This window comes from Euleptes europaea, chromosome 18 (assembly GCF_029931775.1).
Source record: "Euleptes europaea isolate rEulEur1 chromosome 18, rEulEur1.hap1, whole genome shotgun sequence".
NCBI lineage: Eukaryota > Metazoa > Chordata > Lepidosauria > Squamata > Sphaerodactylidae > Euleptes > Euleptes europaea.
In genome coordinates this window covers 30226738-30238471 of record NC_079329.1, presented here as the reverse complement: position 1 = coordinate 30238471, position 11734 = coordinate 30226738, and positions in this window count along the sequence as shown.

The window sequence follows — 11734 nt, the reverse complement described above, 5'->3', positions numbered from 1 at the left end:
AGCTTCTCGGTGATTATTCGCAGATTAATTGTGGAATGACGTGACCTCGTGCCTTATTATCAGGCTGTGCAAGTAAGCTTACTGGCCCAAGGGGAACAGCCCTATAGTTGGTTAAGATGTACAATTAAGCATTTTGCATAGGGAATCTATGAAAACGTGACTCAGAACTGGAGAGCAAAAGCATCAAGCAGGCGAGAACGCATTTTTAATTAACGAAGGAACGTGGTGGTTGGTTTGCTTTGTTTGGGTGGCAGTTGTGTGTGTGTTAAGTGCTGTCAAGTCGCTTCCGATTCATGGGGACCCTATGAATCAATGTCCTGACCAAGTGACATTTATGTCATCGCTGGCCCTCATAAAAAATTGAGTTTGACACCCCTGGTATAGAGAGTCTGAGTGTTCCCCCAGAATTATTTCAGAAATCTCAGAAAGATCAAGTGGGGGGACTTATCCTCAGTCCTATCTGCGGTTCCCTTTCTCCAAACACCCTTATGAAGTGGGGGGGGGTAGCATTAGTAAGGAGGGCTGATATGGTGGCCTTCAGCAGTTGCATAACCCTCATCTTTAAGGCCTGATAATGCCTGGATTCTCCTGGGGATTTTCCAGTGAGTTCTGGCTCAATCTATTAACAAGAGAGAGAGATTGGGAATTCTGTTTCTAAGCTCCCCAGCACTGGTGGACTCTTCTGAGTACAAAGCATACTGCCTTCAATTAAACAGGACAGTGTTATAGAAAATGTACATTCTAGGGATGCCAGCCTGCATGTAGGACCCTGGGATCCCCTGGAATTACCGCGCTCATTGCCAGACTACAGAGATCAGTTCCCCTGGAGAAAATAGATGCTTTGGAGGGTGGAATCTATGGCATTATGCCCACTGAGATCCCTGTCTTCCCGAGGATCCATCCCCAAATCTCCAGGGGTTTCCCATCCTGAACCTGGCAACCCTAGTACAGTCAACTGACCTGCTGCCATATAGTCATGCTCGTCTTTTAAGGTCTTCATTGCAGTTCTTTCTCTGGGTGCCTCTGGCAGCCAAAGGGAAGCAGGTAGCTACCCAAGCCTGTACTTTCTCCATGGGAGAGTATGGAACAAACTTCACTAGGTGGTTCATCTGATCCCATCTCCGCTGACTTCTCCATGCCAAATGAAGACTTTTTATTTCAATTAGCTTTTCCTTAGGTTCTTTGTTCCCTATCTTTATTAAGTTGGAAAATTCTTCATTGCTACAATATTAACTGATGTTATTGTGATGTTTTGAAATCTGATATTTTAACTACATCTGCATTTTTACTGAGTTTTATTGCGGCTTTTCATTGTGTTTCATTGGTTTATTTTATTGTTGTGATTGCTACATATGATGTGGACTTTTAAACTGATTGCAGAGAAAGGCCATAGCAATAATCTTGGTTTAGAACCGATTCACCATTTCTTTGAGGGTTTTGACCCTTGTGAATTCATCTATGGTTAATGCCTTATATCAGTGGTTTTAAAAAGCTGGTGAGTAGCTTTCTTATATGATATTTAAGGGTAACAACACAATAAATCAGATGTGCAGAGTAAAAGTGATGAGGGAAATCATCAGTTCGCTTTTTCCAAATGAACCATAAAAAATGAATGGAACACAATGCTTTCCAAACTGGCATGCACTGGTGTTCTAGAAAGTCTCTTCGACAGGAGATTGGGAATATCATTGTACACTGATAACAATATCCATGCAGAGTATTAGCAGAAGATTAAAGTGTCACATTAAGAAAGTGGCTTGTAGGGCACCATAGAGGAGACGTGACTTGCGGTCAGTAACATTGAGCATCTTGATTTTGTTGGCCATCCTTGTACCGAACTGTTGAAACAAATATATTATGCAGATTGTGGGATTTGAGATTTGTAAGATATACAAATACCATATTCTCTCTCTCTCTCTCTCTCTCTTCCCCCACCCTCAACATTTAAAGAAAACAAAACTTGAAAGTGTGAACTCTGATATCCTTGGCTAAAGTTTCATTTAAGAGCCCTGTGGCGCAGAGTGGTAAGCTGCAGTATTGCAGTCCAGGCTCTGCTCACGACCTGAGTTCAATCCCAACGGAAGTCGGTTTCAGGTAGCCGGCTCAACGTTGACTCAGCCTTCCATCCTTCCGAGGTCGGTCAAATGAGTACCCAGCTTGCTGGGGGTAAAGGGAAGGTGACTGGGGAAGGCACTGGCAAACCACCCCGCAAACAAAGTCTGCCTACTAAACGTCGGGATGTGACGTCACCCCATGGGTCAGGAATGACCCAGTGCTTGCACAGGGGCCCTTTACATTTTAACAGTTTCATTTAATAAAGTAATTTATCACCTTAAAATCATGTTCATCCATCCTGCTTGTTACATATCAAAAAACCTGTGACTGGTTCAGTCCAGTCTCCTAAGCCAAGAGGCGAATATTTACCAATTAGTTTTGTCCTTTTCTGAAGCAAGCTCTTCCAAGTTTAGCTGTTGTTCTGGCTGAAGCAACAGCGATAGATGTACAGATGTAAGTTAGAAAGGTACAGCTGTGGATGACTTATTGGGTGTTACTCGTTTTGGGGGGGAAACAGACTCACACAACCATGCTTCTTTTGTTCTAAGGGCTGTGCCACTACAAGTAAGATTTAAGCAACTGATATTAGAAGCAACATTTTCACTCCATATGCCACCCACAATGGGCACACCCAGAGTTTCTTCATTGATTGGCTTTCTTGTGAAGATGACCCATTTATTAAAACCTTCCAAAACCTTGTGGATATCCTGACAGTCCAGTGTTTGCTGCTCAGTGGATGCAACATATGCAGTTATTCTAGCTACACAAATAGTTTTTAGCCAAGGCTGTTTTGTAAAATAATCTTCATCTTTCTTTTTCATTCATGTATTTATTTGGGCCAACCAGTCAATTTGTACGTTTTCTGCCTGAGCCGATTGGTTCCATCTTGGGAGGTGCCCAGCTGAAAGAAGATGCCATTTTGTAACCACGTCCTCTTGGCTGAAGGTTAAGAAACCTCTTTGAAGTGAAGACGTTCCCTCCTCACGATGACTATCTTGTCCCTTGCTACACATAAACATTCAACGGTGACAAAATGCTTTCAAGATCATCTGGGGATCTCTCCCATCTTCATTCCACCGCCCAGTGGTGAGGATGTTGTCATCACTGCTTGGGAAACCCAGGCCTTGGTCTTCATCTGTCGAAGCAGACGGGAGGCTTGTTCCCTAACTGAAGATTCGGTTTAATAAGTGCAAATAAATTGTTCTTCATTCTTCTCCTGAGGGCCATGTTACACCGAGCACCTCTAGGCAGTTTAAGTTGCTCCATGTAGTGACTGTTACCATGCCACCACAGAGCCATGGTTTTGGAGGCAGGCTAGATATGACCACGCAAAAGGTAGTCTGGCTCTGCCCGTTTACAAGCCCTGAGCACAGGCTTGCCAACCTCCAGGTGGGGTCTGGATAGGGTTGCCAACCTCCAGAGCTCCTGCTGTTACAACTGATCTCCAGCTGATAGAGATCAGTTCCTCTGGAGAAAATGGCCGCTTTGGCAATTGGACTCTATGGACTCTATGACACTGAAGTCCCTCCCCTCCCCAAACCCCACCCTCCTAGGGATCCGCTCCAAAAACTTCCCGCCGGTAACAAAGACAACCCTAGGCCTGGATTACTCTCAGAATTACAATTGATCTCCAGACTACAGAGACCAGTTCCCCTGGAGAAAATGGCTGCTTTGTAGTGTAAACTGTATAGCATTATACCACACTGAGGTCCATCCCCTCCCCAAACCCTCCCCAGGGTCCTCCCCCAGATCTCCATATATTTCCCAACCTGGAGTTGGCTACCTTACTCCAGAAGTCTCTGAAGACTTTGTCCCTCTTATAGGGTTGCCAACCTCCAGGTAGTAGCTGGAGATCTCCTGCTATTACAACTGATATCCAGACGATAGAGATCAGTTCACCTGGAGAAAATGGCCACTTTGGCAATTGTACTCTATGGCATTGAAGTCCCTCCCCTCCCCAAACCCTGCCCTCCTCAGGCTCTGCCCCCAAAAAAACTCCCGCTGGTGGTGAAGAGGGACCTAGCAACGCTACTCTTCAAACAGGAGAGCCTTGAAGGGTTTACTCTCCCATTGTACTCGTAGGGAAAAGGGTAGGGTTGCTGGCCCTCCTGTTGGGAGGGAAATTGCTGGAGATTTTGCAGGTAAAGCATGGGGAGGGCAGGGTTTGGGTTTGGGGAAGGGTTAAAGCAGAGGAAATGTGATCCAAGCCTCTGCATTCTTTGCCTATAGTCATGGAGCCCGCAGAGATTGGAAGAGGCAGAGTTTGGGCTGCTTTAGACATGGGGAGTTTAACACGTGGATTGACTGGAACATGAGGCTGGCAAGACAAATGAGCTTTCCTGTGAAATGTTGCATGGAATCAGGAGTTTTATTTAAGCTGGGCTGCAAGTAGGGTTTAGCTTGGAAAGAAGGAGGTTAAGGGGAGACATGATAGAGGTCTATAAAATTATGCATGGTGTGGAGAGATTGGACAGGGAGAAACTTTTCTCCCTCTCTCATAATACTGGAACGCTGGGTCATCTGCTGAAGCTGGAGGGTGAGAGATAAAAAGAAGTATTTCGTCACACAACACATATTTAAATTGTGGAACCCCCTGCCCCAGGATGTGGTGATGGCTGCCAACTTGGAAGGCTTTAAGAGGGGAGTGAACTTGTTCATGGAGGAGAGGCCTATTCATGGCTACTGGTAAAAATGGATACTAGTCATGATGCATACCTATTCTCTGCAGGATCAGAGGAGCATGCCTATTATGTGCTGTGGTACACAGGCAGGATAATGCTGCTGCAGTTGTCTTGTTTGTGGGCTTCCTAGAGGCACCTGGTTGGCCACTCTGTGAACAGACTGCTGGACTTGATGGACCTTGATCTGATCCAGCATGGCCTTTCTTATGTTCTAGGGTTGCAAGCTCCAGGTTGAGAAATACCTGGTGATTTTGGGTTGGGGCCTGAGGAGGGGAGGGTTTGGGGAGAGGAGGTACCTCAATGGGGTATAATGCTGTGATGGATAAGGGGTTAATCTGCAGCAAGAGCTGACAGATTAAGAGTGGCCGGAGCCAGAGAGCTGACGCTCTGAGAGGCAGAAAAGCATTCGAAGCTTGGGACCCAGCCTGGATAGGAGGCTGTGAAAGGATTCGAAGCTTGGGACCCAGCCAGAGAAGGCTGTGATAGATTGGAAGCTTGGTGGCGAGACTGAGCAGAAGCCAGACTGTACTCTGTGAACCTGAGGGGTTCTGTTGAAGCTATTGAAGTTTATAAACTCACTGTTGAATAACTGCAGCCTATACAAAAGCTGGTCAGCTATGACATCCAGCTACACAGAATGGCAAAATTGACCATACCCAACAACCAAATGTGAACCTAATGTGAACATGGTGTAAGTGCCGGTTTCTTCGATCTACGGCACAGTGTAGATGAACACTATAAAATGCCCATGCATATCTAGCAATCTCAGAGTGAATTTTATAGAATCATAGAGTTGGAAGGGATCACCAGGGCTTCTGTTGACACACACAACCTGTGGTAGTGACAGGAGTGAGAATTGGGTCGGAGAGGGCCCATTCTCAGGTCACAAAGGGGAATTAGTCTCTGAGGTAGAGCTATTCCGGTAGCAGGGAGGTGTGGAGGATTACAGCCACTGAGGTGGGGTAGTCAGAGAGAGCTGGGCTGGGGACAGAGACTGAGGGCGAAAACGCACGGTCGCTTTATCCTCCTTTAATCCCTGTTTCAGCCAGGATTCAGCCAGGATCGAACGTATGCGTTTCGCCTAACGTGCGTTCGATCCTGGCTGAAACAGGGATTAAAGGAGGATAAAGCGACCGTGCGTTTTCGCCCCGAGAGTCTGAATCTGAATAACAACTCTGAGGGACAGAACTAAGCTTGAAACTAAGAATCTGAAGAAACTTGATTTAAGAAAACATCTAAGCTATCTCTCTAATCTTATGTAGATAAACCTGACTTTGAGTTTTCCCTCCAATTTCTACCTTTTCCTTGAAAATCAGTCCCTATGAGTTCTGTTCAATAAACTTCCCTGTTTTGTCTGTTTAAGTTAAAAAGCCTCTTGTCTCATATTTCTCTCTGAGGTAAATACTGGTGTGGGACTGGAGGAGAGCGAAAATAATTCTCCTCACAAATACACTCAGGCCAATGCTTTTCCCTCAGCATATACGGTTGGGCTGAGAGAGTGGGATATTAAAGTGGTGCATCATAAATGCCATAGAGTTAGGGTTGCCTTGCCAGATCCCTCTTTGCCACTGGCAGGTGGTTTTTGGGGTGGAGCCTGGGGAGGGCGGGGTATGGGGAGGGGAGGGACTTCAACGCCATAGAGTCCAATTGCCAAAGCGGCCATTTTCTCCAGGTGAACTGATCTCTATCGGCTGGACATCAGTTGTAATCTCCACCTAGTACCTGGAGGTTGGCAACCCTACATAGAGTCCACTTTCCAAAACGGCCATTTTCTGTGGGTGAACCGATCTCTGTCACCTGCTTTGGAAGGTGGACTCTCTGGCATTGTACCGCACTGAAGTCCCTCCCCTCCCCAAACCCCACCCTCCTCAGGCTCCACTTCCGAAATCTCTGGGTATTTCCCAGCCCGGAGTTGGCAGCCCTACTACTAGAACTCTTCCCCCTCCTCTCATGTGGTAATGTTTCATGTTCAGGGATTCTGTTAGCTAAGGAAGGCATTGGCACGCATCCTACCAGGCTGCTTAGCCCACTGGAGTTTTCATCTGAAGAGCTTGCCCATCATAACTGTGGCTCACATTGCCCCGCCGCACGCTCCTCCTGCTCCTTGGCTAACATCTCTCTTGCTGTCCTTACTTGCCAAGAAATTCCATTCCTGTTCCTGTTTCAAAACCAGGGTGCCTACGTGCTCCAAAGCACCTTGGCATAACTGGTAAAACCACAGCTCTGCTATCACTTAACCCCAGGGATATTTTTAACATATGTCTGTCTAATTCTAAGGATAGAAAATATAAACATTACCCATAGACAAAGCAATAGGCCTGTCATCCCCAGCCAAAAGTATAGTGAATGAAAACCAAGTGAACAGCGAGGGAACCTGCTCAGTGGTGGTGTTGTGCCAGCGTGGTGTAGTGGTTAAGAGCTGTGGTTTGGAGCGGTGGGCTCTAATCTGGAGAAACAGGTTTGATTCCCCACTCCTCCACATGAAGCCAGCTGGGTGACCTTGGGCTAGTCGCAGCTTTCTTAGAGCTCTCTCAGCCCCACCTACCTCACAGGGTGTCTGTTGTGGGAACGGGGAGGGAAGGTGATTGTAAGCCAGTTTGATTCTTCTTTGGTAGAGAAAGTCGGCATATAAAAACCAACTCTCCTCCTCCTCCTCCTTCTTGAATAAAGGCAATATATATTCAGCTCTTATAAAAAAATACAAATAGCAACTAAATACTAAATGAGGTATTTTTCAGGCCTTTTTTTAACCATTAAAAATAGCAGCCATTAAAGGGAGCAAAAAAAAAATCAGATCCCAAATTATGCCGAATAAAGTGCCATTTCCCCCCTCCTTCCCTCCTTACCAACCTGCTAGCTGATTCCTCGCTACTGCTGCCTCTGAAGTCCATGTCAACTTCAGAGGCAGCAGGTGTGGCAGAACTGAATGTTAGTCTCCTCCAAGCCCAGCGTTCAGCTCTGTGCCACATATTTTTCGGGTTTGGGTTTAATAAACCTGAAAATTTTCAATTATTCGAAAAAGCCGAATCCTTATATTCAGCTTTTTTGATTTTTTTTTTTTTGAAAATTTCTGGGATTATTAAACCCCAACCTGAAAAATACCGGGGGGGGGGGGATGGTGCACAGCCCTAGTCTTATATGCTATTGGTGGTTTTTTGGAGGGAGAGGCCAAAGTTGTTGTGAGGATAAAGATGGAGGAGAGGAGAACGATGTAAACTGCTTTGGGTCCCCAGTAAGGAGAAACATGGGGTATAAATGAAGTAAATAAACAAACAAACAAGTAAAGAGGTTTGGTTGCGCTTTCTATGTGTTAGAGTGCAAAAGAAACCATTTGAAACACTGTGCTTCAAGTCGAAAACCAACCTGTGAGAGATCCCCCTCTCTGAGTTTGCTTCTCCAAATCAGTTGCTCAGACGTTGATACAGAAACAATAGATTTATTGAAGCCTTCAGGAGATGAGACAGGCACAGGTAGAAAGTTGCAAGTGAGGGGCTATACGGGTTTACAGAATATATTGACTCCAGGGCACTGGGGCACTGGGGTTCACACTTATTGTTATGGGAAGTTACAAGCTTGGCATAATACAAAACATCAGACGGATCCCAGGAAGTCTGGTGCGGCTATCACACTTCCAAGGCCGCACCGGCCTGAGGGAGTACTGGCAGGAAGAACAGCGGGGGGGGAAGATACATGGGCCATCAGGCCTGGCGCCTGAGACCAGAAGGTGTGAACTGCTTTTACGAGTTCACTGATAACACCGCAGGTGATGGAAAGCAGAGACACAAAGACAGAGACCCTCACATTCTGCCCCCCTTAAGGCCCCCCTCCGAGAGGACGAGGCTTATCGGGATAAGCGAGGTGGAATTCTCGGACCAAGCGAGGGGCTGCCATGTGGGGTGCGGCCACCCATTCGTCATGAGCGGAGCCAAGGTTTTTCCAGCGAACAAAGTAAAACAGTTTCCCTTTCTTCCATTTGGAATCTAAAACCTTGGATATTTCCAAATGGGTATCCCCTCCTACTACGGTAGGAATCTCATGAGCGGGAGGGGGGTGGAACTGGGGAGCTGCTACATAAGGTTTGAGGAGGCTTATATGGAAGACTGGATGAACTCCCTTGAGAGTCTTAGGGAGACTCAGTTCCACGGTAACCTCGTTGATTACTCTGGTAATGGGGAAAGGTCCTACATAACGGTCGCTCAGTTTTTTGCAGGGGCGAAGAGAGCGGAGGTTTTTGGTGGACAGATAGACTTGCTCCCCCACCTTGAGTTCCCATCCCGGAGACCGGTGTTTGTCTGCTTGTTCCTTGTACTTGCTTTTTGCCCTTTCCAGATTTTTGAGCAACCATGGCCAGGTGGATTTAACCACCTGAATCCACTCCTGAAGATCAGGGGTAGACTGGAGCTCTGGCGAGACGGGGGCAGAACCGAAAGGGCCAAAATCCGTCCCGTATATAACTTGGAAGGGACTAAAGCCGGTAGAGGAATGAGGCGCATTGTTGTACGCATATTCGGCAAATGGCAGCAGGTCGACCCAGTCGTCCTGGTGGAAATTTACATAGCAACGCAAATAACATTCTACTACCGCATTTACTCGTTCCGTTTGACCATCCGTTTGGGGGTGATAGGCGGAAGAAAGGCCCTGTTCCTCCACTCCCATTAACTTTAGGAAAGCCCGCCAGAATTTGGCAACAAACTGGACCCCCCGGTCGGAGAGGACCTTCCTCGGGATCGAGTGTAGCCTGAGGACGTGCGTGATGAACAGTTTAGCTAAGCCCTGGGCTGAAGGAAGACCTGCACATGGAATGAAATGAACCTGTTTGGAAAAGAGGTCTGTGATAACCCAGAGAACCGTTTTCCCCCGACTTGGAGGTAGGTCGGTGATAAAATCCATGGCGATGACTTCCCAGGGACGGGAGGGGTTCTCAAGCGGTTTGAGAAGCCCTGGGGGTTTTCCCATCCGTTTCCTGGCTGTGGCGCAGGTGGGGCAGCTGCGCACATACAACTCTACATCAGATCTCATACCGGGCCACCAGAATTGCCTTCGAACCAGGTGAAGCGTTTTTATGAAACCAAAATGACCCGCTAGCCTGGCTCCATGTACAAGTCCCAATACTTCTTTGCGAAGGGAGGATGGGACATAGAGTTTCCCCCCTTGCACCCACCAAGTGTTGGTTCGTTCCAAGCCAGTGGGGAGGAGATGGTGCTCCTCCTCCTGTAAGGAGGCGTCCCGGAGTCGCTGTTGGAAGGCTTCCGGGATACCTTTGAGCGTAGGGGGGGTCTCTGGTTGGCGGGCTTGGGATCGGGTGGTGACGGCCAAGCTAGGGACTTCCCCTCGCTGTTCGGGAGTGAACAGGGAGTCGACGGGGCGATCGAAATCGTTGCGATACTGGGGAAGTCGTGACAAAGCGTCGGCTAGGGCATTTTCTTTGCCAGGGACATGTTTGAGAGTGAACCGGAACTTTGCGAAAAATTGGGCCCACCGAATTTGTTTGGCATTGAGTTTTCTAGCTCCCTTGAGAGCCTCGAGATTCTTGTGATCGGTGCACACTTCAAACGGCTGTTCGGCCCCCTCTAAGAAGTGTCTCCATATGGTAAGGGCATGTTTGACCGCTGCTGCCTCCTTCTCCCAAATGGCCCAGTTGATTTCGGACTGGGAAAACTTCTTGGAGAAGTAGGCGCATGGCCTCAACCGTCCCCCCTCATCCCTCTGCAATAGGGCCCCGCCCATGGCTACATCCGAGGCATCCACCTGCACCACGAAGGGCTTGGTGCAATCCGGGTGAGCCAAAACGGGTTCGGATGAAAAAAGTAGCTTTAAACGTTCAAAAGCTTGCTGGCACTGGGGGGACCATTGCAGACGGGCTGAGGGAAGCACGGCGCTAGCCCCCTTGTCCTTGGTACGCAACAGGGCAGTGAGGGGAAGCGCAACTTGGGCAAAGTTGGGAATGAAGTTCCGGTAAAAGTTGGCAAACCCCAAAAACTGTTGAAGTTGGCGACGGGTAGTGGGGGTTTCCCAGTCCCGCACCGCCTGGACCTTGGCGGGGTCCATTTCCAACCCTTGGTGGGAAATCACATACCCCAGAAATGTAATTGCAACTTAATGTGAGAGATCCCCCTCTCTGAGTTTGCTTCTCCAAATCAGTTGCTCAGACGTTGATACAGAAACAATAGATTTATTGAAGCCTTCAGGAGATGAGACAGGCACAGGTAGAAAGTTGCAAGTGAGGGGCTATACGGGTTTACAGAATATATTGACTCCAGGGCACTGGGGCACTGGGGTTCACACTTATTGTTATGGGAAGTTACAAGCTTGGCATAATACAAAACATCAGACGGATCCCAGGAAGTCTGGTGCGGCTATCACACTTCCAAGGCCGCACCGGCCTGAGGGAGTACTGGCAGGAAGAACAGCGGGGGGGGAAGATACATGGGCCATCAGGCCTGGCGCCTGAGACCAGAAGGTGTGAACTGCTTTTACGAGTTCACTGATAACACCGCAGGTGATGGAAAGCAGAGACACAAAGACAGAGACCCTCACATTCTGCCCCCCTTAAGGCCCCCCTCCGAGAGGACGAGGCTTATCGGGATAAGCGAGGTGGAATTCTCGGACCAAGCGAGGAGCTGCCATGTGGGGTGCGGCCACCCATTCGTCATGAGCGGAGCCAAGGTTTTTCCAGCGAACAAAGTAAAACAGTTTCCCTTTCTTCCATTTGGAATCTAAAACCTTGGATATTTCCAAATGGGTATCCCCTCCTACTACGGTAGGAATCTCATGAGCGGGAGGGGGGTGGAACTGGGGAGCTGCTACATAAGGTTTGAGGAGGCTTATATGGAAGACTGGATGAACTCCCTTGAGAGTCTTAGGGAGACTCAGTTCCACGGTAACCTCGTTGATTACTCTGGTAATGGGGAAAGGTCCTACATAACGGTCGCTCAGTTTTTTGCAGGGGCGAAGAGAGCGGAGGTTTTTGGTGGACAGATAGACTTGCTCCCCCACCT